We start from the raw sequence: 23,727 nt of genomic DNA, 5'->3' as shown, positions 1-23,727 counted from the left end.
TTGGCAAGAAATGTCATGAATCAGATGAGCTTTTCCAAATTGTGCAATATCGTTTCATGACCACCTCCACTTAATGGGGAATTCCACTACCAAATTACTTAGTCTGTTCTGATCTAAAAATATAATACTATATAAAGAAATGTCCATCCGATTGCTCTGCACAACGTACCATTTTCTTGTTTTCTTATCAGAAAATAAATTAAGTGGAAACATGAAAACCAATTGTCCTTTCCAGGTTTGTCTGTCTGTCTGTTAAATTTCCTGCACTGTCAAATCGTGTAAAACAAGGAACGTTTACATTGTCACCTCCCAGTCCACTGGGTCTAAGCCTCAGATTCCAGGTCCAGTCAGCTCAAAGGCCTCCTCTTTCTCAGCTGCCGGCCGATAACATTTAAGGATGACCAATCAGTCCACAGACTTAAACAAAACAGAGCAGTCGCTTGTAAACTTTACTTACCCTTTGGCCTTCTTTTCCCACTGAACCCGGAAGACCTTGAGGCCCCACAGGACCCTGCAAGACAAACATTGGGAAAGACCACATGTCAACTTCACGCTGATTTCATTTGTCTGGGACTTCAACATCATGTCGAGGTAGGGGTGCCAACCCTCCAGGATTGCCCTGGAGTCTCCAGGAATTGAAGATTAATCTCCTGGACACTGCTATGAGCAACCCAGGAGAAAAATCATATTGTTAGTTATTAAAATATTGGAGATAGGAAGGACAGGCTGTTTTATTGGGCAGGGCAGTAAGAGATGGGAGATCATGTGGTGAAACCTCTAGGATTACGTCCAGCCAGAGTTGGTAATCCTATGTCGAGGGGGTCACAGCAACAATATCAATACAGAGAGATGGATGCATTGATCGAATATTCAACCTGAACATCTAGACAGAGACTTGCAGAATATTGTAGTGTAAAATATTGTAAATATACTCACCCTTTCTCCTTGTGCTCCTGGTAAACCATAGACACCAGGTTCCCCCTGCAAAGATATTGGTCAGATTTTAAAAAATTCACTTCAGGGCTAAAAGGGTTAAATTATGAGGACAGGTTGCATAGACGAGGCTTGTATTCCCTTGAATACAGAAGATTAAGGGGTGATCTAATTGAGGTGTTTAAGATGATTAAAGGAGTTACAGTAATAGGGTAGAGAGAGAGAAACTATTTCCTCTGGTGGGGGAGTCCAGAAGAAGGGGTCATAATCTTAAAATTAGAGCGAGGCTGTTTAGGGTGATGTCAGGAAGCACTTCTTCACACAAAGGATAGTGGAAATCTGGAACTCACTCCCACAAAAGGCTGATGAGGTTAACATAGAAACATAGAAGATAGGAGCAGGAGTAGGCCATTCGGCCCCTCAAGCCTGCTCCGCCATTCAATGCGATCATGGCTGATCATCCAAACTCAGTACCCTGTCCCTGCCTTCTCCCCATATCCCTTGATCCCTTTAGCCTTAAGAAATATATCCAACTCCTTCTTGAATATATTTAATGTATTGGCCTCTACTGCCTTCTGTGGTAAAGAATTCCACAGGTTCACCACTCTCTGGGTGAAGAAATTCCTCCTCATTTCTGTCCTAAATGGCCTACCCCTTATCCTTAGACTGTGACCCCTAGTTCTGGACTCCCCGACCATCGGGAACATCCTTCCTGCATCTAGTCTGTCCAGTCTTGTCAGGATTTTATAAGTCTCAATGAGATCCCCTCTCATTCTTCTAAACTCCAGCGAGTACAAGCCCAATCGACCCAATCTCTCCTCATACATCATTCCTGCCATCCCAGGTATCAGCCTGGTGAATCTTTGCTGAACTCCTTCCATGGCAAGAACATCCTTCCTCAGATAAGGCGACCAAAACTGCACACAATACTCAAGATGTGGTCTCACCAAGGCCCTGTACAACTGCAGCAAGACATCCTTGTTCCTGTACTCAAACCCTCTCGCTACGAAGGCCAACATACCATTTGCCTTCTTAACCGCCTGCTGCACCTGCATGCTTACCTTCAGCGACTGGTGCACAAGAACACCCAGGTCTCGTTGCACTTCCCCTTTTCCCAATCTATTGCCATTCAGATAATAATCTGCCTTCCTGTTTTTGCCACCAAAGTGGATAACCTCACATTTATCCACATTATATTGCACCTGCCATGCTTCTGCCCAATCACCCAACCTGTCCAAATCATCCTGTAGTTTCTCGGCATCCTCCTCACAGCACACACGCCCACCCAGCTTTGTGTCATCTGCAAATTTGGAGATATTACATCTAGTTCCCTTGTCTAGATCATTAATATATATTGTGAATAGCTGGGGTCCAAGGACCGATCCCTGCGGTACCCCACTAGTCACTGCCATTCGGAAAAAGACCCGTTTATTCCAACTCTTTGCTTTCTGTCTGCCAACCAGTTCCCTATCCAAGTCAATACCTTGCCCCCAATCCCATGTGCCTTAACTTTACATGCTAATCTCTTATTGAGGTTGAGGGTCAATTGAAAATTTCAAAACTGAGATTGATAGATTTTTGTTAGGCCAAGGTCTTAAGGGTTATGGAACCAAGGCAGGTAGATGGAGTTAAGATACAGATTGGCCGTGATCTAATTGAATGGCGGAATAGGCTTGAGGGGCCGAATGGCCTACTCCTGTTTCTATGTTCTTTCCTAAGAGTGTAGACTCACAATTAATATCACTAAAGTGAAACCTTTATAATGGTTTTCACAGTGTCACACCAGATACAGTGCACACCTCTCTCATTTCACCCATTTTTGCCTGATATCGTGGTCAGAGACCCCACGGTGGTTTAAGTGGGTATATCCAACACTCCTTGTGGTCCTGACCCATATGGAGCAGCAAAACACCAGATGTGACCCTCTGAACATTCCAGCTGTTGGAGGCTTCAGAACTGCTCCAATTGGCCTCAGCACCCTTGGGTATGGGTTCCCACGTCCGATCGTTGCACGGAGCCCCCTGCAGGGAAAGAAGGCGGGGTAGATTCTCACTATCAGTGGTGGTAGAAAAAGGGCAGTAGTGGACTGGCCGCCCGTTATGCAGCAGTGGAAAGGAACATTTGGCAGGATGTATAACGCGCAGCCGATCTGCCACTACCCATTAACTACTACCGCCGAAAGTGAAAATCTACCTGTGTGTGTGTGTGTGTGTGTGTGTGTGTGTGTGTGTGTGTACCCACGCAGCCGGCCAGGCCTGTATGTGAAGGATGTCAGACAAGGACAGGACTGTTCTAAGCTGTAGTGCTTTTCGTGGTCAAGTTGCCAGGTTCATAAAATGAACAATGGCTACCAGGGTGAGGAATCAGATATTTGATATTAGAATTCGTCTCTAGAAAAGAGGTCAAGGGGTGACCTAATAGAGGTCTTTAAAATTCTGAAAGGTTTTGATAGGGTAGACGTAGAGATTTTGATTGCACTTGTGGGGGAGTCCAAAACTAGGGGCCATAATTGTAAGATATTCACTAATAAATCTAATAGGGAATTCAGGAGAAACTTCTTTACCCAGAGAGTGGTGAGAATGTGGAACTCGTGACCACAAGGAGCAGTTGAGGTGAATAGTATAGATGCATTTAAGGGGAAGCTAGATAAACACATGAGGGAGAAAGGAATAGAAGGATATGCTGATGGGGTTAGATGAAGAGGGGTGGGAGGGGGCTCGTGTGGAGCACAAACACCAGTGTAAACCAGTTGGGCCGAATGGTGTGTTTCTGTGCTGTACATTCTATGTAATTCTATGTAATTCTATGTAATTCATACCCTGGCATGGTTTATATTTGTCAAGGCAGGAAGGGATAAAAGGGAAGGAAACTGGGCCAAAAATAAAAAGGTCATCTGATTATTTGATCAATGTAAATGTAGTAATTGCAGCTCCACTGTACAGCAATACATAGAGTGCTGTGATGTGATTCACTGCACAGGGGCGTCAGTTTCTGGAAATGAATGAGGGAGGGAGGGGTTGGTCGAGTCTGGAACAACGCCATTTATCTTGCATCGCTCCAAGGTTGCCAACTGCCATGCTATATTTTTACGGACAGTTGTGAGGAGTTTAGCTGGCACGTAAGGCTGGGTACATTAACGTGTCAGATCATCAACACACGCATTACTTAAGGTGTTTTGGCACTGCCTCAGTAACTAGAGCTGAAAAATTATTTTGCGAGACGTGACTTCAGACCCGGTCACTTCTTACACTCAATCTATCAACGCTTGGCCCTGCTCCCTCTCTCAGAATGCTCTCTCTGAGTTGCTTTGCTCAGGTTTTGCCATTATTTCAGTGTTACTTTTTTCATTCTCTTTTCTATTCTCTCCCTATCTAAACAATGGTCTTTATTTTCCTTCACTCAGCCTTCAAAATTGCCAGGTTTTTAAACTGACGTGGTGAATGTTACCATTTTTGCACTCCTGGAGCAGAGCTTCACACAACCGGAGCACATTATATGGATTTCGGGCACTCGATTTGCAGCCTCAATTAATGAATGGGAAAGTCACACGTGGGGACACATAGGGGAGAAATTCAGGTGATTTGCGCCTCCCATTAGCGCCCCCAGGCTGCGTTCACGGGGCGCAAACGACTTTGCGACCGGGCGTAGCGCCGCTAATGACTGCTGCCATATTCGGCGAGAGTTTAGCGGTGGCACTACGGTGTTGCGCTCCGATCTCCTGCGCCCAGAGATCGTGACATCATCGCCAGGCGCATCGCCTCGCTAGTGCCCCGGACCCTAAATTGGCTGTCGCCCCCTGAAGCTACGCCGGGCGATTTCAGCGACAGCTTCAGGGAAGCGTACTGGGCGGCCGGCCGCTACCAAGGTGAAAGTTAAAGGGAGGTGGCCGGCTGCTGTGAAAAAAAAAGTGCTGTTTTCATTGCCGCTCCGGTCGCGGTTTGTTGGCGGGTTCGGTGCCACGATCGCTCTGCTTGGCACTCTGCTTGGCTGCCGGGCTGATCGCGCAGCATCCCCGCTCCCTGCTGGTCCAGGTAGGTGGCTTCTTCTTTGGCAGAGTATGCATCTTGGGCCCTTCCATTAATTGAGGGAAGAGCCCCTCGTACGCGGCAGCGCTGGGCTGCTGAGCCATGCGCCCTGCTACCGCCCCTTGATTTAGCGCTCCACTTCCTTCCGGGGGCTGTAACCTGAATTTAGCGAGCGGAGCGGAACTTCCGCGCCTGCCACAAAATATCCCGCCTCCCGGATGTTACCGACCCCAAACGGGACGATACGCAATTTCTCCCCCAAAGAATCATAGAATCATACAGCACAGTAGGGGTCTGAAAAACACCATTTGAGAGATTATTGCTGTTGAACCTGGGAAAATATCTGATGCAGACCAGATCCCCCCCAATCCATGGGTGCTGACGCCAATGTTATTGCCCTACATGAGATCAGCCAACTCAATACAGACCAGGAATCGGCCGTGAGCTCTTGCTGCTCCAGTGTGTCTCAGTAACTCACTTGTTGAGCAGCAAAAAAGCATTTGCAACATTTTTTTGTTGAGCTTTAAACTCAAACTGCTGAAGGCAGTTGAGAACATTTCGCTATTTTGAAATTCTTTCTCCTATTCAAAGCAGACATTTCTAAGTTTGGGATCAAATACTTACTGGTTCTCCCTTCTGTCCCTCATTCTGTAAAAGATACAAAGGAATTGATTAAATGTGAGGTAGATATGTGTCTATACGTTCACATTTAGGTGGGATTACACAGAGGCTATGCCAGAGATCAGTTGTTGCTAGCACCCTTTCCCCTTCGCCCGGCACCTTCCCGTGCAAGCACAGGAGATGCAACACATGCCCTTATACCTCCCCACTTCCCACTGTCCAGGGCCCCAAACACCCCTTCCAGGTGAAACAGCGATTTACTTGTACTTCTTGCAATTTAGTATACTGTATTCGCTGCTCACGATGCGGTCTCCTCTACATTGGGGAGACCAAACGTAGATTGGGTGACCGCTTTGCAGAACACCTCCGTTCAATCCGTAAGGGGGACCCCGAGCTTCCAGTCGCCTGTCACTTTAATTCACCGCTTCATTCCCACTCAGACCTCACCGTCCTCGGCCTCTTGCATTGTTCCACTGAAACTTAGCGTAAGCTCGAGGAACATCACCTCATCTTTCGATTAGACACTTTACAGCCTTCTGGACTCAACATAGAGTTCAACAATTTCAGATCATAACCTCAGCCCCTATCATATATATATTTATTATCCACACTTTTTGTCTGTGCCTTTTTTTCTTCCCTCCCACATGGCAGTTGTCTTTCATTCTGCCAGCGCAATTCACACCTCATCTAGAGCCATCCTTTGTTTCTGAACCTGTCCCATTACCATCTCCTCTTGCCTTGAATATCTCTTAATGCCTCTTTACTTCTCCTGCCTTCCATCCTATCGCAGACCTTCCCTTTTGTTCTTTCATCCCCTCCCCCATTTCCCAGTCCCTAAACTTGCTTTAAAATCTGTTCCTTTTCCTGCTTTTTTCCAGTTCTGACGAAAGGTCTCCGACCTGAAACGTTAACTTTGTTTCTCTCTCCACGGATGCTGCCTGGCCTGCTGAGTTTTTCCAGCATTTTCTGTTGTTATTTCAGTTGTTGCTATCTGTGCAGACTGTAAAGAGTTTCACGTGACAGGTACAGGTATTGGGAATTCAGCTATGGAGGTCAGGGTCTTACATGATTTATGATTCTTTAAGAATGGGAAAACATGTGTGGCACACTGACCTCTGACCTAAATTCCTGATAGGCACTCCTGTTGTGCGAAGCTCCATGCTAGGATCACTAATTCATAAAATTTATCCTAATAGGATTATAAACATCCGCTGTTGCTACTCTTACTTTTTTTCAAATTCATTGTATCCCTCTTAAGATCCACTCTTATCTACTGCAGGCTTGTAGGCTACGGAAATCCTGGACCTGGAGCTTTCACATTTGGGGGTAGAGTTATCAACTCTGGTTAAGTGTATTCCTGGAGGTTACATTGCATGACCTCCCACCTCGGACCACATTGCCCCCAAAGTCCCGCCATTGGCCCAGCCTTCCCACGCCAATTGGAAAAGGAACAGACTCTTTGTTACCCAATTGGATTTACTTGACTGTTAGTGAAACAGCCTTTCTTCCCCGTCTACAATATTTTTTATAACTAATAAATGAAAGTGTTCAAAGAAAATGAAAACAACACAATTTGTTTCAATGCCCCTATGATTTTTCTTTGCAGCAGTATCCTGGAGATTAATCTTCAATTCCTGGAGACTCCAGGGCAATCCTGGAGAGTCAGCAGTCCCATTTGGGAGGTGGTGGAGTTGGAGTAGCAGATCCCGGCTTCATGTGGATTCTGCCCCATTAGGACCAGATTTTTTCATTTCGGTAGGAGGGAACCATGGGCGGATCTTTCGTCTGAGCTCCCTCATTAAGGGACCAAGAGTTTTTTGGCTGCCCGGCTGCCCAGGGAAATATTCTCCATTAAACATTTGAAAGGCCTCAGTGGAACTCACGCCAAACTGAGATCTGGCTTAAGAACATAAGAAGTAAGAGCTGGAGTAGGCCATACAGCCCCTCGAGCCTCCTCTGCCATTCAATAAGATCATGGCTGATCATCGACCTCAACTTCACTTTCCCATCTGATCTCCATATCCCTTGATTCCCCTAGAGTCCAAAAATCTATCTACCTCAGCCTTGAATATACTCAAAGACTTATAGCATTCACAGCCCTCTGGGGCAGTGAATTCCAAAGATTTCCAAAGTCCCTTTGAGGTCGTGGAAAGGCCCCGAACCTTCACTAGAGTAAGGCATTCGATCCCCTCCAAGATCGCTTACCTTCACCAATCAGAGTGGCTGCAGTGGCAGCTAAAGAGTTGAGAGAAACTACTTTTTTCTTCATCCCATTTGGGTCTCTGGAAGACACAACTCCTCCTTATAAGGGTAATTCATCTCGAGCCAGACGACTCCCACTGATACACCCTTGCAGGCACTGCCGGCCGGCCCACAGCTGTATCAATCACTCCGTCTCCAGAATTTGGAAAGGAATCTCCGGCCTTACACTGGAAGTGCGAGTCTCGAGAAATACCCAGGGCGTAGAATTCAAAGAGGATTTCATGTTTTAAAAAAGCCCATACGCAGAACCATTTTGCAGAAAACGAAACTAAATTTATATGTCCCTTTCCTTCCTTCTCTGCTACATCATCTTACTGCAAGTATTCTTTTAAACAGGAATTTCCTCGGAGCTGCTCCCGGCCTTTCACCATAGCCTTACAGGAAGTGTGGCAGGGAGCCCCCATTTATGTGCAGAAACAGCTTCCACTGCATGTCCTGGCAAAGTTATGGCAGCGGAGAAAATTCACCCTCTAGGTTGAAGGACCAAGGTCCTTAATGCACGGCACAACAGAGAGAAAATGAGTTAAATCACGAAGTTTGGTGATGCCAAGTTTGGACTTCAAAATCCAGGTCAACATTTTGGATAGCCTTCATTAAAATGTCTGTGTATTTCCATAATTTTCTGTTTTATTTGAGGATTTGAAATGTGTAAATGGTAGAAGGAAGTGAAGAATAAAGGAGTTAAAGAGCTCCACAGTTTTAAGATCCAAGGAAAGAATGAAGTAGAATAGGAGATGATGCAATAAAAGAATGAAAGACTTGTATTTATATCGGATTTCACGACCTCAGGATGTCCTAAAGCGCTTTACAGCAAATGAAGTACTTTTGAAGTGTAGTCACTGTTGTAATGTAGGAAAGGCGGCAGCCAATTTGCGCACAGCAAGATCATACAAACAGCACTGTGATAATGACCAGATAATCTGTTTTATTTGTTGGTTGAGGGATAAATATTGGCCAGGACACCAGGAAGAACTCCCCTGCTCTTCATCAAAATAGTGCCATGAGATTTTTTACATCCACCTGAGAGAGCAGACGGGGCCTCGGTTTAACGTCCCATCCAAAAGTAAGCACCTCTGCCAATGCAGCACTCCCTCAATACTGCACTGGAGTGTCAGCCTGGATTACGTGCTCAAGTCTCTGGAGCGGGACTTGAACCCACAACCTTCTGACTCAGAGGTCAATAATTTGAAAGCAAGACAATGGGGGAAAAATTTGGTTGCTTTGCACCTCCCATTAGCGTCCTAAGAGGGCGCTAACGGGGCGCAAAGCAACTAGTGCCCAGGTGCAGTGCCAGCAACACCTCTGCGAAATTCAGCGAGAGGTTAGCGGTGGCAGTAACCGTTAGCACCCTCCTCGCGCCCCGGCCGTGATCTTGGGTAGCGCCCCCTGACTTACTGCCGGATACTATGTCCGACAGGGTCAGGGGGGCCTGCCTGCGACTGGGCCCCGGGTCATGCTGCGCCAGGCCCCTTCCCTTAATAAGGGGAGGAAGGCCTGCAGTACCGCGGCACATAGCACCACGATATTGCCTCACAGCACCCCAAGAGGGACGCGGGGCGCTTCCAGTAGCGCCTCTCCTCCCTCTTGGGGCGCTACCTGGGAAAATCGGCCACGGGGGTGCTAATTTTTTCGGGGTGCTAAAAGTAGCTCCCCGGCAAAGTTAGCACCCCAAAGGAGGCACGACTCAATTTTTCCCCCATTAAGTCTTGATTTCAACACAATACAGGCACAGGGAGATGGAAGTGTGTGTAGGGACACCTCCTCTAACATAACAGTGTTTATAGCCCTCTCATTAATAGAGAAAGCAGTAAAGAACCTCTGACTGCTGCATACTGCGGGGTTTACTGGGTGATACCCCACACAGTGAGTTGCTGATCAGCTAGAGGGAGATGTGGAATATGGGTGATTGTATTCAAAGGACATGCAAATCATGAAAATATTCCATTCAATGTCATCTGCACGCTTACAACATTGGGTGCTGGTGTGTTCCCATTGTTCACGGTTGCTAGGAATCATGGGCAGCATCTTAAAATTTAAAGAGCCGCTGCTGTCTATGCAATTGATTGCATGGCATCGTCTAAAGCTGTACGGTGGCATTAAAACAAAAAATAATTCTGGGATCAGGCTAAAAGCCATTGGTCACAGTATGCTCTTACATTACAACAATGACTACAGTTCAGAAATACTTCTTTGGCTGTGAAGTGCTTTGGAACATCCTGAGGTCCTGAAAGGCGCTATATAAATGCAAGTCCTTTCTTTCTTTTCTTTCAGGTACCAATCAGCCTGTCACACCCATTTTGACATAATTGCCGGCGGCGCAGTGCTGCGGGGCGCTAACAGTTACCGCCACCGCTAACCTCCCGCTGAATTTTGCGGGAGGTGTTGGTGGTGCCGCGCCCAGGCGCTAGTTGCTTTGCGCCCCATTAGCGCCCTCTTAGGGTGCTAACAGGAGGCGCAAAGCAACTGAATTTATCCCCCTAAGAGTTTTAGGCTACTTAACATTTATCTGGCTTGACACTGGTGTCATGCCTGTACAAGTTCTTTTTTATTGGATAGTTCAAAGGTTAAGTATCTGGCAGGTCAGAGGGCACATTAGTTGTTGAGACTTCAACTGAATTGAGATGTCCAGTTAGTCCTGAATTGTAATGTGACCATCGGTCAGGCATAGTTCAAAATTAACACCGTATCGAGACAGTTCCGGAGCTGTGTTAAAAACATTTTGGGTTCCCAAAACATCTTACTTTAATATTTTATTTAAAAATCCACTTTGAAGTTACTAAGACTTTAGTAGGACTTTCCATTTTTTTCAATGTAGCAAAGTTGCAATAACTCTACAGTTACCAAACATTCTGGTTGTTGAAATGTCAGATTCAGCTGTCCTGAATCTTTCAGTCTCCTGACTGACCAACTGAATCCCTCCTTGTGGCTGTGACTGTGCACAGAGGTTGCTCCCAGCTTCTCCTCGATCCTTGCTAAGCCCCTCAGTGCCCTGTTGTTCGGACACAGCACAGTGCTACAAAGATGCAGTTCAACAACGTTACTGGCAAAATCTTAAAGGAATGTTATGCTCGAGCAGTCCAGCTGTCACTAGACAGGCCTGAGTTTGGGTCAGGGTTAGGGCTCGCCTGAAAAGAGCTTGTATCAATCAGGGTGGATTAAGTATCACTGAAATTTCCATTATGAGAGAAGTGAAAAACTATCAATATAGAGCTCCACAGGAGCAATACGCAATTCATTGGGAGTCACGTTGCCCTGGTGTCATTTCCTTCCATTAGCATTCTGCTAGTTGAACTGCATAGTCCAGATACTTTCGTTCAATTGCTGCCAAACTGGCCTCTTAACGATCCCAAAGGAACATGAGTAAAGAGATTTTAATGAATATCTCATCAAGCAACAGTTTCTGCAACAAGCAGATAGACAAATTCACGATTAAAATATGAATTAATGTCCACAAGATTTAGAGAACCGCCATCAGACATAAAGCGAAATTAAAGGACCTGTTTAATCCTAAAAGCTTGTGTACTGTGCTGGTTAAGGGTGGACCAGCCAATTGTGAGCAGGGCCTAGAGACCAGCAGAGCGCACAGCAGACGCTGAGCTGGAAGTTGGAGGCCCACACACCCTGATTTTATATAGGAAATTCTGGGGCTGTGGGCCTATGATTTCGTGATCAGTACTCCCTGCTCTTCACAGGGCCAAAATTATTTGGGGTTCCCGGCCACACCACTACATTGAGCATCCGCCATTGACATTTAACCTTTGCTGCAGTCAGCGCTAGAAGTCATGATTGGGCGTAGCCCGCCAGGCTATCAGGTCCACGGGTTTTTAGGTCCAATTTCTTCTTTCAAACATGCATGAAACAAGGGTACTACAGTAATCATGGGTGACTTTAATCTACATATAGACTGGCCAAACCAAATTAGCAATAATACTGTGGAGGATGAATTTCTGGAGTGTGGACGAGATTTTTTTTAGACCAGTACGTTGAGGAGCCAACTAGGGAACAGGCTATCCTAGGTTGGGTATTGTGCAATGAGAAGGGGTTAATTAATAATCTTGTTGTGCGGGGTCCTTTAGGGAAGAGTGACCATAACATGAGAGAATTCTTCATTAAGATGGAAAGTGAAGTAGTCCAATCCGAAACTAGGGTCCTAAATCTAAACAAAGGAAACTACGAAGGTATGAGGAGTGAGTTGGCTATGATAGATTGGGGAGCTACATTAAAAGGCATGATGGTGGCTAGGCAATGGCTAACATTTAAGGAATGAATGCATGAATTGTAACAGTTATACAGTCCTTTCTGGCGCAAAAACACAAAAGAAAAAGCGGCCCAAACATGGCTAACAAAAGAAAGTAAGGATAGTATTAGATCCAAAGAGGAGTCATATAAAGTTGCCAGAAAAAGTAGCAAGCCTGAGGATTGGGGGCGTTTTAGAGTTCAGCAAAAAAGGACCAAGAGATTGATTAAGAGGGGAAAAATAGAGCATGAGAGTAAACGTTCAAGGGACATAAAAGCGGACTGTAAAAGCTTCTAGAAGTATGTCAAAAGAAAAAGATTAGTGAAGACAACTGTAGGTCCCTTACAGTCAGAAACAGGAGAATTTGTAATGGGGAACAAGGAAATGGCTGAGCAATTAAACAAATACTTTGGTTCTGTCTTCACGGAAGAGGACACAAATAACTTTCCAGAAATGCTAAGGAACCAAGGGTCCAGTGAGAAGGAGGAATTAAAGGAAATTAGTATTAGTAAAAAAATAGTGCTGGAGAAATTAATGGGACTGAAAGCTGATAAATCCTCAGGGCCTGATAATCTGCATTCCAGAGTACTAAAAGAGGTAGCCATGGAAATAGTGGATGCATTGGTTGTCATCTTCCAAAATTCCATAGATTATGGAACAGTTCCTGCAGATTGGAGGGTGGCAAATGTAACCCCACTATTTAAAAAAGGAGGGAGAGAAAACAGGGAACTACAGACCGGTTAGCCTGACATCAATAGTAGGGAAAATGCTAGAGTCTATTATAAAGGATGTGATAACAGGACACTTAGAAAATATCAATGGGATTAGAAAAAGTCAACATGGATTTATGAATGGGAAATCGTGTTTGACAAACCGACTGGAGTTTTTTGAGGATATAACTGGTAGAATAGATAAGGGAAAATCAGTGGATGTGGTGTATTTGGATTTTCAGAAGGCCTTTGATAAAGTCCCACATAAGAGGTTAGTGTGCAAAATTAAAGCACATGGGATTGAGGGTAATATACTGGCATGGATTGAAAATTGGTTAACAGACAGGAAACAGAGAATAGGAATAAATGGGTCTTTTTCGGGGTGGCAGGCGGTGACTAGTGGGGTACCGCAGGAATAAGTGCTTGGGCCCCAGCTATTCACAATATATATCAATGATTTGGATGAGGGAACCAAAAGTAATATTTCCAAGTTTGCTGACGACACGAAACTAGGTGGGACTGTGAGTTGTGAGGAGGATGCAAAGAGGCTTCAAGGCAATTTAGACAAGTTGAGTGAGTGGGCAAATACATGGCAGATGCAGTATAACATGGATAAATGTGAAATTATCCACTTCGGTAGGAAAAACAGAAAGGCAGAGTATTATTTAAATGGTGATAGATTGGGAAATGTTGATGTACAAAGGGACCTAGGTGTCCTTGTACACCAGTCACTGAAAACAAACATGCAGGTGCAGCAAGCAGTTAGGAAGGCAAATGGTATGTTGGCCTTCATTGCAAGAGGATTTGCGTACAGGAGCAAGGACATCTTACTACAGTTATGCAGGGCCTTGGTGAGACCACACCTGGAGTACTGTGTGCAGTTTTGGTCTCCTTACCTAAGAAAGGATATACTTGCCATAGAGAGATTGCAGCGAAGGTTCACCAGACTGATTCCTGGGATGACAGGACTGTCGTATGAGAAGAGATTGAGTCGACTAGGCCTGTATTCACTAGAGTTTAGAAGAATGAGAGGGGATCTCATTGAAACGTATAAAGTTCTGACAGGGCTAGACCGACTGGATGCAGGGAGGATGTTTCCCCTGGCTGGGGCTCTAGAAGGAGGGGTCACAGTCTCAGGATACGGGGTAGGGCATTTAGGACTGAGATGAGGAGACATTTCTTCACTCAGAGGGTGGTCAACCTGTGGAATTCTCTACCACAGAAGGCTGTGGAGGCCAAGTCACGGAATATATTTAAGAAGGAAATAGATAGTTTTGAAGACACAAAAGGCATCAAGGGGTGTGGGGAGAGAGCGGGGATATGGTATTGAGATAGAGGATCAGCCATGATCATACTGAATGGCAGAGCAGGCTCGAAGGGCCGAATGGCCTACTCCTGCTCCTATTTTTCTATGTTTTCTATGTTTCTAAACATTTTTCTGCAACTGCCTTGCTCTCTGTCTGTTATAGTTCTCGTGTATAATTTCTTGTTGTCATTTTGTACGTGATTATGCCTCTATGAAGTGCGTTCAGGCATTTTTCTACGTTAAAGGCGCTATATTAACTCAAGTTGTTGGTTCTTCAGCATTCCCCTTTAAATTTCTCGGGTTCCTTTTAAGTTCCTTTCTATTTACCTTTTCTTTCTTTCTTTCGCCTAACTTTACATGTTGTATTGGGTTTTGATGTACTTCTCCTGCATGTTTCCCAAAGTGCCCAGATGCTAACTCCTGGTGCCAGAAAATTTGCCTGGGGCTTTCCTGTAACAATAGCTCGGTGACTACAGTTTCTTAGATAAGCTTCCTTTGGATCTCTTTTTTCTACAATACTGCCAATATTCTGAGTGTTAATGAACAAAATGTAAATAAATAAAATGATCCTGCCATGTTCTCCATTATGTATCTATCTGACTGAGGCCACTTAATGTGATCCTCAGCAGATTTTGGTCATGGGACTGACCATTTCCAGATCACTGAACTCCAGGCCAATTGTTCGCTGAAGGAGAATACAATTGATTCTCAATGCACCAAGACTGAGTTTGTTAAACCACAAGCTTAATTAAGTGTTCATTACAATATAGTACTTTGAAAAATTAAATCTGTACAGAACAGGACGTGGAGCAATCACAGCATTTGATGAAAATGCTCCCAGAATGGAACCTTGTCCACTGGGAATGCGTATTAAGAGTTTGGGTAGGAATCCATTCAAATGAACGGATGGTAAATCATGGGAGACACACCCCCAAATTCCTGATATGCAGTCCTTGGGAGGGTGAAGAGAGAGGGGGAGAGGTGGGAGGAAAGAGGGGAGGTGAGAGGGGGGAGAAAGCAGAGAGAGAGGGGGCAGAGAGGGGGGCAGAGAGGGGGAGAGGGAGTGGGGAGAGAGCGGGGAAGAGAGGTGGAGAGGAGGGAGAGAGGGGGAGAGAGGGAGAGAGAGTGGGGAGAGAGGAGGGAGAGGGGGGAGAAAGGATGGAGAGAGGAGGGAGAGAGGAGAGAGAGAGGGGGGAAAGAGGAGGGAAAGAGGATGGAGGGGTAGAGGGGGAGGAGAGAGAGAAGAGGGGAGTGGGGCAGAGTTAGTGGGGAGAGAGCAGGGGAGAGAGGGGGAGAGAGAAAGGGGGAGAGAGTGGGGTGAGAGTGGAGGGAGAGAGGATGGAGGGGAAGAGAGAGGGGAGAGAGGGGAGAGAGAGGATGGAGGGGGAGAGTGAGTGGGGAGAGAGAGGGGAGAGAGGGGGGGAGAGAAGGGGAAGAGGGAGTGTGGAGAGAGCAGGGGAGAGAGAGGAGAGAGGGGAAGGAGGAGGGAGTGGGGTGAGAGAGGAGGGAGAGAGGATGGAGGGGGAGAGAGGGGGTGAGAGAGGGGAAAGAGAGGATGGAGGGGGAGAATGAGGGAGGAGAGAGAGGGGAGAGAGAGGGAGAGAGAAGGGGAAGAGTGGGTGGGGAGAGAGCAGGGGAGAGAGAGGAGAGAGGGGAAGGAGGAGGGAGTGGGGTGAGAGAGGAGGGAGAGAGGATAGAGGGGGAGAGAGGGGGAGAGAGAGGGGAGAGAGGAGGGGGAGAGAGAGGAGTGAGGGGAAGGGGGAAAGAGTGGGGAGGAGAGAGAGGGGAAGTGAGGGGAGGAGAGAGGGGAGGAGAGAGGAGAGGAGAGTGTGGGGAGGGAGAGGGAGGGGGGGAAGAGAGAGAGGAGGGGGGGAGGCTCAGTGCCTGGAATGTGACTTTGCAAAATTACCTCCATAGGATGTTCCTGTCAAGCGATCCAAAGATCTCACACATATCTCCAAGTAAACATTTTCTGACCACTGAATGTGGTTACCAACTCCATGGGAAATCTACCTGGAAGTGTTCCCATGTATTGCTATCGTATGTCCATGTACAGTTGCTTTGAAAGCAATTACTAGGCTTTGGCAGCATTAGTCTCTCCCCTGAGCTTGTTTAAGCTGGACTGTGCAGACTGGTATCCCAAATATCTGTTGAGTCAGTGATTAAGAGGCACAACTCCTGGCAACTGACCAAACACTCAGTTCCAGGACAAACACTTGGAGCCATCTGGTTGAGTATTTTAAAACTCCCCACTGGGGCAGATACACATGACCCTACAGATGGATGGTCCTTTCCCTGAGAGACAGAAGACATATCGGATCAAGTAACAGGGACAACAGTGACTGTGCCCTACAAGAGGATGTACACCAGTGGTTGTTCCTTTGATAGAAATGAAGCGGTTCCGCACGTTAGGTCCAGTTGTGCCAGTCTCTGAATCAGCCTCTGAGCTGCCATCCCTGAGGCTATTGTTTTAGGAAGGACTGCCGACCATAAAGTAAACTGAGCTCCCCACAGAGCTTTATGTTTTAAATCAAGAGCACGCTGTAAATTTTCTGTTACCTGAAGACTAAGCAGTTGGAAATTCCATCCTGTTTTGAAGAGATCCCTCCTTCTTGCTAACAACGGAAGGTGAATGCTAACATTTACACCTGGAGCTGTCAGTCAACATCTGGAGCTGTCAATCAACATCTGGAGCTGTCAGTCAACATCTGGAGCTGCCAGTCAACACCTGGAGCTGATGGTCAACATCTGGAGCTGTCAGTCAACATCTGGAGCTGCCAGTCAACACCTGGAGCTGATGGTCAACATCTGGAGCTGACGGTCAACATCTGGAGCTGTCGGTCAACAGCTGGAGCTGCCAGTCAGTCTTGAGGACAAACTGCAGTCAGTTCTAAACCTGGCTTAGTCTGCCTCAAGGAAATATACCTACATTCAATCCCAAGTTTGTTGCTGTGTGTGTTTATTAATTTATTCATCAGCCATTCAAGGCGTTTTGTCAGTGGCTGAAAGTTTTCAAGAAGTGACAAGGGAGAATTAGTTTCGGGTGTCTATTGAAGTGAATCTGTTGGTGCTTAAAAAGGCAGGAAAAAATAAATTGAGAAAAGTGGGGGAGCTTGAACTGAATAATAGGATCAATAGACTAACTGCCAGCAAGGCAGAAGGTTGTGGGTTCAAGTCCCACTCCAGTGACTTGTTGGACAGAAGAAAGCAAGGCTCTCTACCAGGAGTACTCGCTGAACAAGAACCCAGCCAAAGCCACCGCAATGCTGGAGTCCTTGAACTTGGCAAGACGTGAAAGGTGGAGGAGCCTTGTGGAGAAGACTAATTTCACTCACTCCAGTGGAAAGCATGGGCCCTGCTCCATCGACTTGGTGGGGCAAACCCCGACTATAAACACAGGACGACCATCAGAGCGGATGCAATTGCAGCCCACTTGATACAAACATCAAAGGCTCCATTGGACAAAGAATTTCGACGCCAGGTGAAGCGGCAGCTTTTGACAAACTTGATGGCGGCACCAAGATCATCAACTATGTCTGATCCATTCACCTTGGATGAAATAAAGTCCAGATGGTGTTTACCCAGAATTCCTAGAAACACTGGCACCCAAAATGAAGAGATGGTTGACCTCCTTCTTCTCTGAGGTACTGGCAATTGGTAAAATTCCACCTATTTGGAGGGAGACTAAAATAATTGCCCTCCTGAAGCAGAGGAAAAATGCTTGAGAAGCCTCCAGCTACCGCCCGATCTCCTTACTTTACACTTGTTATAAAGTGCTGGAGAGGCTACTACTTCACAGACTAGCCCCCATCATCGAGCCAAGCATTCCTAAGGAGCAAGCGGGCTTCTGGAGTGGCCGTAACTGCTGCGACCAGGTGGTAGCTTTAACAACGCACATCGAAGCAGGTTCCAGTGCCACCTCAAGACCACTGTAGCACTCGTGGACCTGTCAGCGGTGTATGACACAGTATGGAAGCATGGACTGCTTTTCAAGCTCTCCTCCATTTTACCCTGCAGAACAACAATCTATTTTCTCAACTCCATGCTTAGAAACTGATGCTTCCATGTGTACACTGGCACCCAGAAGAGCAGATATAGGACATTGAACAACGGACGCCCACAGGGTTCTGTCCTGGCACCCAAGTTATTCAACAGTTACACTAGTGACCTGCCCAAAACAGAGTCCTGCAAGTTCGTATATGCTGACGACATTGCCTTGGCCATGAAAAACATGAATCTGTCCATCACCGAAGAGATCCTAACCAGTGATTTACAGAGGATGGAGGCCTACTTCCGCCAATGGCAACTTTGGCCAAACCCGCAAAAGACCGTCACCTCAACATTCCTCCTCAACACCCATCAAGCAAACCAAGCTTTGACAGTCACCTTTTACGACGCAGAGGTAAACCATGCCAAAAAATCTCTCCTATTTAGAAGTTACGCTTGATTGCACCCTGTCGTATAGACAGCATCTCCAGAACCTTGGGAAGAAACTGAAGAGTAGGGTCAACTTGATCTGGAAACTTGCTGGATCCACATGGGGAGCAGATGCTCAAACCCTCCGTATGGCAGCACTCACCCTGGTGTACTCTACAGCGGAGTACTGCTCTCAGGCATGGCTATCGAGTCCGCATGTCAAATCCACTGATGTCCAGCTGAATTCTACTATGAGAATTATCACCGGTATGCTTTTAACGACACCAACACCTCGGCTGCCCGTGCTTGCAAACAACGCAGCACCACACCTACACCGCCAATATGCAGTCTCCAGCGAATACAACCGCTACACCAGCAAAGACAGGCCGATCCAGGCCGACCTGAACAACCTACCACCAACCCGTCTCAAATCTAGACGGCCATTTTTAGAAACCCTTCAGCGATCTCCCCTCAGCCTTGATGATTGATGATGAAATGTTTGGAAGAACTGCAACATATGGAATGGATTCCTTATAGAGGACCCCACAGTACAACCTGAAGGATCAAACCTTCCTCACAAACAATGGACAACCATCAACCGCCTCAGAACTGGTCATGGTAGATGCTGCCACCTTCTCCATAGATGGAAAATTAAAGCATCCCCATCATGCAAATGTGGAGCTCCTATTCAGGCCCTGGAGCACATCATTGAGCACTGCCCTCAGATAAATTCACAGGCAGCCTGCAAGATATCCATGCTGTTACACCGGAAGCTTTGTCCTGGATATCCAACTTAGATATTGACATTTGATTTGCTTTGTTACTACCAGACGAAAGAAGAAGCAACTTGAGTACAAAAGTCTCGGCTAACACTCCAGTACAGTACTGAGGGAGTGCTGCACTGTTGGAGGTGTCGTCTTTTGGATGAGACATTAAACCGAGGTCCCATCTGCTCTCAGGTGGACGTAAAAGATCCCAAGCCACTATTTTTAAGACGAGTAGGGAAGTTCTCCCCAGTGTCCTGGTCAATATTTATCCCTCAATCAACATGACTAAAACAGATTATCTGGTCATCATCACATTGCTGTTTGTGGGAGCTTGCCGAGTGCAAATTGGCTGCCATGTTTCCTGCATTACTACAGTGACTACACTTCAGAAGTGCTTCATTGGCTGTAAAACACTTTGTGACGTCCTGAGGCCATGAAAGGCGCTATATAAATGCAAGTGTTTCTTTTCTTTTAACTTAATATGAACTGGCTTGCTCTCCCTCACTACACTCCCCCAACCCTTCCCCTTGTGCTGGAATTTTGGGAACAAGAGGATGTTCCCCACAAACAAGAATGGTTGGATAGCGTCGAGGCTGAGGCCCATGATGTGTCTATTTCACGTTACACGAATGTGAATGAAATTGTGCAAAAATGCCTGTATTAACAAAACATTTATGTAACACAGTATCAACTCCTCTTGTCACATGCAGTGTACAAGACTCTGTACAGTAAAGTTTCATGAATAATTGCTGGTACGATGCAGCTGATGTCTCGATAATGATTTTAAAGCAGCTGACAAGGTTTCTCTCTCATCATCAAAGGTAGAACAGGAATGTAGGACATTTTGGCAAAAGGATAAGGTCACCTGGATCAACAAGCTTGTCTCTTTTTCCTGAATGACCCAACTCCCACCTACTTGCCTCCTCACCGCATCCCCTCTCCGGATACAAGCCCGATAGTTGAAATTTATCGGCGTGTTATTTTTAAATGCGCTGGTTAACATGTTCACACCAAATTCCTGCATGCGCTATTTTAATGAAGCCACAACCATTTTAAAATAAATGAGCTAATGACCTTGTTAAAATAGTGGAGAAAGGAATTTGACATAAACGTGTTAACCAGGGCACTAAAAATAGTGCACAGAAGGAATTTCAACCCACGTGTTGCCCCTTGAACCTATTTGTACTCATTATTTTAATCGCCTCCTCTGGCAATTTATTCCATGTCTATTTTCTTTGCTCTGAAATAGTTCTGCTTGAATTCCCTATTTACTTCCAATTCTTAAAATGATGAATCCAGTTTTAGTTTTTGAAATCTATGTTACCACGACCAATTTGTCTGCAACAATCCCAATTTTCTTAATCTTTGCTCATAACTTAAGACTGCTGGGGCCAAGAACCATCTTGCCTGCCCGACACTACAGCTTCTCTAACCTCTTCGATTTGTATTCTGTCTGTAATGAGGGGCACAAGCTTGCAGCTGTAAGAGAATATTGCATTAATCCACCTGGTGTAACCTGTGGTCATTGAAGCAATTTTTTGGGGGTGATGAGTGAATGGTATGCAGTGACAAAGTCAAATCATTTTTGTCTTCAATTAAACTTTAATGGTTTTATACACAGGACCAAAGGTGTGTGTGGGGGGGTAATTCTCCTCTTCAAGGTAGGGTTGTCAGCCCTCCAGGATTGGCCTGGAGTCTCCAGGAATTAAAGACCAATCTCCAGATACTGCCGTGAGCAACCCAGGAGAAAAATCATAGGGGCAATAAAAAATTATCGTGTTTTTTAACATTTTCTTTGAACATTTTTGTTTATTGGTTACACCGGGAAACAGGCTGATTGACTGACAGTCAAGAGTCGTCCAATTGGGTAACCAAGAGTCCGTTCCTTTTCCATTGGCTGGGAAGGTGGTGTAATGTGAGGATGGTGTTGGGCGACCAATGGTGGGAGAGTGGGGGCGGGGCGGTTGGAGGCAGGAGGCCATGCAATGAAACCTCCTGGAACACATCCAACCAGGGTTGACAACCCGACTTCAAGGCAAAGTGGGGCTTCTGCTTACCACTCCATACCAGCCAAAATCCTAATGCATTTCCCACTGTCAAGAGGGAGCCTGGGAGTGTGGGAATATAAAATCCAGGATCGCTGCTGCAGCATAGAAGTGGCGAGGGACCTTCAAGGTGTAGAGACACCTGAAGATGGCAGCAGGGCTCCTACTGAAGGCTTTGGCTGAGACAGTGGCCATCAGCAGCTAGATCCTGGGCCAGTCTTGGAGGGAGTGGATGATGCCACAAGGCCCTCTTCCTCCATTGGGCCCTTTACCGTGACTTTCCAGGCCTACCGCCACACGACACATGGCGGCCCCAGGAAGCGGCGGTAAGTGGGGCGTGTGGGAGTTAACCGCACCGGGGACCCAGGGCCATCCAGCACTCCCATCAAGGAGCACATTTGGAAAATCACTGCCCTTGATGTCCCCTCCATTGACAAAATCGCCCCTATAGTTGTTAACCCTTACACTGCCAGCAGCTTCTGCAAAACTCTTGTTTCTAGAAGCCAACTGGTTTTATTTTTAGCTCCTGCACTATGATGCTGAAAGAAGACTAAGATTGCAGTATTAAAGCATGAGGAATAGTTCTGTAATTTTAACCATAAACTGTGAAATTAAATAAGCAAAATTCTCCAAAAATTAAAATCACTTCATATCTTGAGCACAAGTCCAGTAGTCAGGGAGAGCTGCATTTGGCCCATGGTGTTTGTGTTAGCTCTTTGCTAGGGCAATCCAAAACTAAACCCACTGCCCCACTCTATCCCCATAGCCCTGCATCTTTCTCAGCTTCAAACATTGATCTGATTTTCCCTTTAAAAAGATACAATGGTCACTGCCTCAACTTGTCCCTGTGGCAAAGTGCTTCATACCGCAGAATCTCACATAAAAGTATCAGGAACCAGGTACTTACGTATAATCCAGGTGGACCAGGAGGACCCATATCACCCTAATAAAAACACAAGTCAGTATCAATTAGTTAGTAGTCAGTAGGCCAACAGTTAACTCATTTTCAACTCAAAAAACATATTTAAGAAACCAACAGACTAAATTACAAAGCTGACAGAAAGGGTACTTATATTGTGAAACTAGTTGCATCAGCCACAGCATGTAAGTTATTGTTTGCAGGACACAAGAAGTGATGTGCTCAGGGACTAATGTTGCAGCACGGCAATGATCTATGTCTGTCTGCAACCAGCATTGTTCGGTAAAAGTGCAGTCACGCCTTTATAAAGCCATTGCCAGCATTCAAACAGTTTAAAATGAAGGCTTCAAGATGAAGGAGTCCTTTGGCACTTCCACGGCACAAGCAGAAGATGGCATTTTCATCTTTTATGGGAATATTTTTTATTTGAGTGTTTGATTTATACAACAAAAACAAAATCCATTTATATAGCACCTTTAACGTAGCAAAACATCCCAAACGCATTTCACAGGAGCGATTACCAAACAAAATTTGACTCCAAGGCACACAAGGAGATATTAGGACAGGTGACCAAAAGCTTGGTCAAAGAGGTAGGTTTTAAGGAGAGTCTTAAAGGAGGAAAGAGAAGTAGCGAGGCGGAGAGGTTTAGGGAGGGAATTCCAGAGCTTAGTGCCTAGGCAGCTGAAAGCACGGCCGCCAATGGTGGAGTGACTAAAATTGGGACAAGACCACAGGCAACATTTTGATGTCTGTGTAAAGTTAAAGAAAAAAAATTCAGTATATTAATATAAACCTCCCCCAGTTTAGTAAAAGAGTTTTGGGGGAAAATTGAGCCGCGCCCCCTTTGCGGCGCTAACTTCGCCGGGGCGCTACTTATGGCGCCCTGAAAAAATTAGCGCTCCCGTGGCCGAAATTCACCAGTAGCGCCCCAAGAAAGAAGCGGGGCGCTACTAGGAGCGCCCCGCCTCCCTCTTGGGGCGCTGCGAGGACATATCACGGCGCTACGTGCCGCAGCGCCACGTGCTGCACATCTCGCCGCGGTACTGCAGGCCTTCCTACCCTTCTTAAAGGGGAGGGGCCTTATGCAGCGTGACCCGGGGCCCAGCTAGGCCACCAGAGATCGGAGTGCCGGGCTCATGGAACGCAACCGGCATCCCGCGGGGTGGCTGGTCAGGAGGCCGGGGACAGCAATGGGGGCAACTGCTGGCAGGCAGCCAGCAACAAAAATGGCCGCCCGGCACCTCGCCTTTAATTAGCGCCACTCCGGCCGCAGGTAGGCCCCCCTGACCCCGTCGGACATAGCATCCGGCGGTAAGTCAGGGGGTGCTACCGAAGATCGCGGCCGGTGCGCGAGCGGGGTGCTGCGCATGGCGATGATGTCATCGAATGGCGGGGCGCTAATGGTTACCGTGAATGCCAGGCTCCCGCGGAATTTCGCGGGAGGAGTTGGAGGCGCCATGCCTGGGCGCTAGTTGCTTTGCGCCCT

The 23,727-nt window shown here is 46.4% G+C and overlaps 1 long non-coding RNA gene across 1 annotated transcript; it reads right to left on the bottom strand.

Annotated features, from left to right (window-relative positions):
- Positions 1 to 935: 935 nt before the first annotated feature.
- On the bottom strand, positions 936 to 22,265 carry LOC147112377 (uncharacterized). The gene is made up of 3 exons (XR_015079489.1): positions 22,230 to 22,265; positions 5,583 to 5,606; positions 936 to 981 (listed from the first exon to the last, which is right to left on the bottom strand). It is a non-coding gene; the product is annotated as an uncharacterized LOC147112377 (long non-coding RNA).
- Between the last annotated feature and the right edge of the window lie 1,462 nt (positions 22,266 to 23,727).

This window comes from Somniosus microcephalus, chromosome 9, assembly GCF_052327205.1.
Source record: "Somniosus microcephalus isolate GS21.2 chromosome 9, FLI_Smic_1.0, whole genome shotgun sequence".
In the NCBI taxonomy this organism is placed as follows: domain Eukaryota; kingdom Metazoa; phylum Chordata; class Chondrichthyes; order Squaliformes; family Somniosidae; genus Somniosus; species Somniosus microcephalus.
Note: the sequence above shows the minus strand (reverse complement) of the source record. Positions and strands in the feature narration are given on the sequence as shown.